At 48.0% G+C, this 6000-nt stretch overlaps 1 long non-coding RNA gene across 2 annotated transcripts in view; it reads right to left on the reverse strand.

Annotated features, from left to right (window-relative positions):
* Positions 1-4783, reverse strand: part of LOC144380884 (uncharacterized) — a 97621-nt gene extending 92838 nt beyond the window's left edge. The window contains exon 1 of one of the 2 annotated variants that reach the window (XR_013445186.1): positions 4700-4783. This is a non-coding gene — a long non-coding RNA (uncharacterized LOC144380884). The remainder of the gene's footprint in view (positions 1-4699) is intronic. The other variant, XR_013445187.1, reaches the window with a different exon arrangement.
* Positions 4784-6000: the final 1217 nt, after the last annotated feature.

Genomic DNA, 6000 nt, shown 5'->3' on the forward strand with positions numbered 1-6000 from the left:
GAAAAAGAAAAAGAAAGAAAGAGCCTCATAAATGGGAGAGCGCAGTCTAGTTGTCCATTCTTCAAATCGGCACAGCGGGCCTCCTCCGGGCCAGTCCCAGTGGTGACCAGAGAGACGGAGGTCAAGGCCTCTGGGGCATGCTGCCAGCAGACAACGCGGAGAGAAGTAAGGTGAGTGGTACAAAGGGCTAGGAGGAAAAGCAGAATAGGCCACGGCAAGTGATGGTGAGCTGGTGAGATGCCATGGTGCACAAAGTCGACGGGGAGGGCCTCCCTGGGGAGAGAACATTCGAACAGACGGTGCCCAGCCCTGGGCCCTTCTAGGGGAAGAGCACTCGGGGCAGCAGAACGGTACGGGCCTGCGGCTAAAGCCCAGGGAGGGGAAGGGTGGGCATGAGGTCAGGAGGCAGCCAGGGCCAAGAGGGACTTGGGACGGTCCTCCTGAGGGGCGGGAAATGGCAGGGGCGCAGCATCCCCGGGTCACCTCGGAAGGGATGGCTCTGGATGGTCACGGAAGCAGGTTCTTGCTCTCTCGGGGGCTAGCAGCTCCTGACTTCCACGAGCTGTGCAGAAACAGCCCAGGCTGACCACACCAGGGCTCTGCCCTGGCCTTCGACTCCTCTCTTTATCCCCTTTGCCACCCGCATGGTAGCTGCTGAGCGCAGAGCCCAGGGAACAGGGAAGTTTGCCCAGGTGCCTCCCACCAGCTATCCCTCAACCTGTCCCTGCTTATTTGCATGAGATAACAGCAGTGAGTAATTCATTGCTATGGAACAACAGAAACCTGGGGATAGAGAGCAAGGGCATCCCAAAGCAGGAAATGATAAGGGTGAGAGGTACCATGTGAAAGCAAAAAGGGAGCTGGGATTAATCAGGGTGCAGACTGGACTTAACCAAATGTGATTCTCCACTTTCCGCGAGCAACACCCAATGCAAAACTATTTGCATGCCGCCACTATGTATGGCATTGGCTAACGCTGCAAAGGGAAACCTAACTCAAAGGCACAAAAGAATGGATGGATCGGCTTCTTGCCACATGCATGAGCTCCCTGGCGTGAGGTTCAGGGGTGGCAGTAAATGGGTCCACGCAGTTCTGGTTTCTCTCCTCGAGGTCAGTCTTCTGGAAGGGCTCTCTTTCCAGCACTGTTGCTTTGCTCTGGGGCTGCACTTGGCCACGGAGGGGCCAGATTCTAGGCTTCCTTCAACGCTGGACCCTCCGCGCACGCGTGTCTCAGCATGGTACAGAGAGGAATTGCATGGGCTAAAGAGGGCAGTGATTTCTGATAGAAGGTTCCCATTCATCCTCAGAAGGAACCAACCCTGCGGACAGCTGGATAGCGGATTCCCAGCCTCCAGAACTGTGAGGCATCACGTTCCTGTTGTCTCAGCCCCCTGACCTAGGGTTCGTTATGGCAGCCCAGGAACCAGAGCCGCTCACCAACAACAGCTTACACTCCACGGCAGGTCTCTAGTGATTATTATGTTTCCCCAGGTCTTCCCCGATGCCCTGCAGAGGACACTTGTGGACCTGAAGTTGTGGACGACTGCCATGTGGTTTTGAAAGGTGCTGGGCTCTCCGCTCCTGGTTCTCTGATGACAATTTCCTTTCATCCTCGTGCTATTGTTTCCTCCTCTTTACAGGTGAGCAAACAAGGACGTTAGGTAGTCTGTGATATTAGTGATAGATGGCTGGGGAATCTGGAGCATCTTGGCCAAAGGAGAGTCCTCTTGGGAAGAGTTCTGCTCATGGTTGGTGGGGGGTGGTGCTCATGGAGTTGTGAGTTCTCCTGATCCAAGGAAACATATCCCGGAGGAGGAAGAGGTAGGTGCTCAGGCCGAAGTTCCAAGCCTGGCTCTGCCGTGCCCCACCCCCCAACAGCCATTTGACCTTGGGCACGTGGATTCCGGAGCTTTCTCCATGAGGAGGGTATTGGCAGGAATGTCCATGCATCATAAGACACTCAGCATCCCTAGAACCCACCCACCTACACGTTGCAAGCAACACCCTCCCAAAGGGTCCCCCAAATCGTCCCACACATTCCAAATATCCCTTAGGGGACAGTGCCCTACCTAGTGGAGAGCCATTGGCTCCCTCTGAGTCTCAACTTCACCTCTAGAATGAGAAAGAGACCATCCTTTTGTCCAGGTCATGAGAGCCTAGGGATTTTCCTTCTACAGAGAGCAAGCTTTCTCAAGCTCAGCACCATCAACGCTGTGGACTAGATGAGTGTTTATCATGCGGGTCTGTCCTGTGCGCTGTGTGTTCAGCTATATCCCTGGCTTCTACCTGCTACATGCCAGGAGCACCCCTCCCCCAAGCTGTGACCATCAAAAATTCTCTGGACATTGTCACATGTCCCCTGGGGGGCAAAATCGCTCCCAGTTGAGAACCACTGATACAGAATACTCAGAACAGTACGAGGTTTATATAGGGCTAGAAGGATCATAACTATTACGGTGCAGACACCCAGCTTTCTTCCGATTCTCTTCAGTGACAACAACCAATCAATTCAATCGGATGATGAGGTTGGCCCACTGACCTCAGGAGCGCCTGCATTAGGTGAGCAGCCCACAGGCTTTCTTATCAATTCCAAAGATGGAGCGGATTTATTGCCATTGTCCTCCTCTTGCCAATTTTTTAAAATTTACCTTTTATTTTTTAAGTAGGATCCACGCCCAACATGGGGCTTGAACTCACGACCCTGAGATCAAGAGTCGCAGGCTCTACCAACCGAGCCAGCCAGGTGCTGCCTCCTCTTGCCAATTCTAAGAGCCTTTCGCAGAAGCCCCGGCCTCCCCTCCGGCCCCTCCCTCTCCATCAGCTCTCTGATGCTCCCTGGCCCAGTTCAATACTTAATCCCCCACTTGCCATTCCCTCTCCATGCTCACCACCACCGCCCGAAAATTGCCCAGCATCCTTCATCCACACACCCTAGAAAGACCCTGGTCTTCTCATCTTCCTCCTTCAATCCTTCCGTCTCCTCCTGTCAAGACAACATTCCCTGGACACCACGCTGATGCTACATATACCAGAATCGAGAACTTTCCCTGACTCTCAACTCCCCTTTCTCATCTTTCCCCTTCCCACACTGGCAGCCTGACTTCCCGCATCCCCCAAGGTGTGTCCTGTCCCGTTGCCTTCTGCGTCATGCCTTCTTGCTACGTCCTCCTGTGCGGTATGCATCTTTCTCCCCACTCCCTTCCCATTCCTCCCATCCCAGTGCAAACTCAGCTTTCCCCAAAGCCTTGTTGAATTTCTCCAACCCCCAATGACATTTCCCTTCATCAAATTCTATTACAGGTATGGTCATTTCCATACAGCAGAACACTTATTCATTGTTTAAATCCATTATGGCCTTTTTTTTTTTTTTATCCTGGGATGATTAGATGAACAAAAATATTATTTCTATGGTATCAAGCTCAGTCCCCCTCTTGCTACCCCACCAAAGATACCTGGCTTATTCTGTCCTTCAGATTTTTACTTAAATGTCACCTTCTTAGCACCATCTTCTCTGAACACCATATTTAAAGTTGCAGCTCCCCTGGGACTCCCAAGCAACCCATCCCCTCGCCTGCTGAGGACGTGGCAGCTAAAGAGACTGATGAGCTGTTACTTTCACGGAGCTCAGGTGAGCTGACATAGTTCCTTGGATATCAACTACATTCACTTCGTTCCCTTATTCTGTTCACAGTTCAATATCAAATCTGTTCTCAGTATTTTATGATGACTCCACATCAGTGTCCATGACCTTGAGTTTAATCTCAAAGGCAAGAATTTCCTCGGGTCTTTTTCGGGGAGTTTTATTCTAAAATCATTTTCAATTCACAGAAAAGCTGTGGGGTTGGTATGGCAAGTTCCCATATACCCCACCCCATTTCCCCTATCATGAACACCTTCCATTACTACGGTTTATTGAACCAATATTGATGCATTATTATTAATTGAAACCCATACATTTTTCAGAAGTCCTTAGTCCTTCCTGATGTCCTTTTTTCTGTGCCAATTTCTCAGCCAGGATATATCACATGTAGTCACCATGTCTCCTCACATGCTTCTTGGCTGCAACATTTTCAAGCTTCCCTTGTTTTTCCCGATGTTGGCAGTTTTGAGGAGTACCCGTCAGATATTTTGTAGAATCTCCCTGCAGTTTTATTTGTCTGACGTTGTTTTCCTGGTAAGCCCAGAGTTATGAGTTTGGGGAAAGAAGACCATGGAGGTGAAATGCCATCCTCATCATCTCATCTCAAGGCTACATGCTCTCGACATGTTTTATTGCTGCTGATACTGACCTTGACCTCCTGGCTGAGGTAGTCCATCAGGCTTCTCCACTGTGAAGTCCCCTCTCTCCTCTCCTTTCCTGACTATGCTCTTTGGAGGGAAGTCACTAGGTCCTATCTCCTTGATGGTAGAATATCTATCTAAGTTATTTGAAATTCTTCTGCACAGAGAATGGTCTTCCCCAACTACTTATTTATTCAATCATTTATTTACATCAGTATGGACTCATGGATATTTATTTTATACTTTGGTTTATAATCCAATACCACATTATTTATTTTCTTGCTCAAATTGTTTCAGCTTTGACCATTGAGAGCTCTTTCATTTTGGTTCCTGTGTTCCTTTGACATACCCTCATCACTTTGTGTATGTTTTGGTTTTTGTTTTGTTTTATTGGTTTGTAGTTTAGGCATTCCCTTACTTTCTGGCACTACACATGCTCCAGGCTCATCTTGGATATTTCCTGCCTCAGCCCCGGGATAAGCCATTTCTCTTAGGACCCTGGTTCTTCTTACTGGAGAATAGGACCAGAAACAAAGGGCGTTCAGTGTGCTCATTGGCAGTGTGGCAATGTTAATTCTAAATCCTCTCAACAGACAGAGCAAGGAAACATATGTATATTACTAAACCATGTTTGCGCGCACACACACACACAATTTATAAATGTTTCTATATATTTGTATCTATATTAAGCTAAACATGAGTTCATACTGATATTTCCAACTCTAATCCATTACCACGTGGATCATTCTACCCTCCTCCTTTTGCTTATCTGAAAAGCCCACTCCAACAGTGAGAAGCTGGGTTCCTACCATCCATGGTCCATTTACTTACTTGCTCAGTTCCAACAAACATGTATAGCAGTCTGAGAACTATTAACCCATGCCCCCACAGGGACCAACTTTATGAACCACAGTACCATTATGTGTAGTTCCTTTTGCCTTTTTTAGTCTTCCAGAGGCATTTCCAAAGTCAGGTAGGTCCATACCTCTCACTCCCTAACCCTTCTGCGAGATTGTTGTGTATATTTCCAACAGGGTTAGTTTCTTCTATCACATTTTGCAATCCATCCTAGGATCCTCCAACCTCCCAAATAATTTTTTCTTTTTTTTAAATTTAAGATTTGTTTATTTATTTGAGAGAGAGAGAGAGAGAGGATGAACGCAGAGGGGAGGGACAGAGGGAGAGAACCTCAAGCAGACTCCCCACTGAGCCCTGAGCTGACACTGGGCTCGATCCCCTGACCCATGAGATCATGACCTGAGCCGAAATCATGAGCTCAACTGACTGAGCCACCCAGGCGCCCCCGCAAATAATTATTTTCAATTGCATACGTTAAGGTTTGTTTTCTGGACTGTAAAGTTCTGTGGGTTTTGACAAATGCACAATGTCATGTATACACCATTATCGAATCTAACACAATTGTTCCATTGGCCTAAACATTCCCCCCGTGCTTTGCCTATTCAATTGTCCTTCCCTCCTGAACCTCTCACTATCACTGATTTTTTTTCTCTGTTTTTGCCATCTGTATTTTTGCCTTTTCCAGAATATCATAAAAATGGAATCACGTGGCATGTAGCCTTTTCAGACTGGTTCCTTCCACTTAGCAACATACATGTAAGATCCACCCATGCTTTTGTGTGGCCTAAGAGTTCATTCCTTTTTGACACTGAATAGCATTCCATTGATCATTGTAGGTACCCACCAAGGTTTCTTGATCCA

The sequence above is a fragment of the Halichoerus grypus genome, chromosome 2 (genome assembly GCF_964656455.1).
Source record: "Halichoerus grypus chromosome 2, mHalGry1.hap1.1, whole genome shotgun sequence".
Lineage (NCBI taxonomy): Eukaryota > Metazoa > Chordata > Mammalia > Carnivora > Phocidae > Halichoerus > Halichoerus grypus.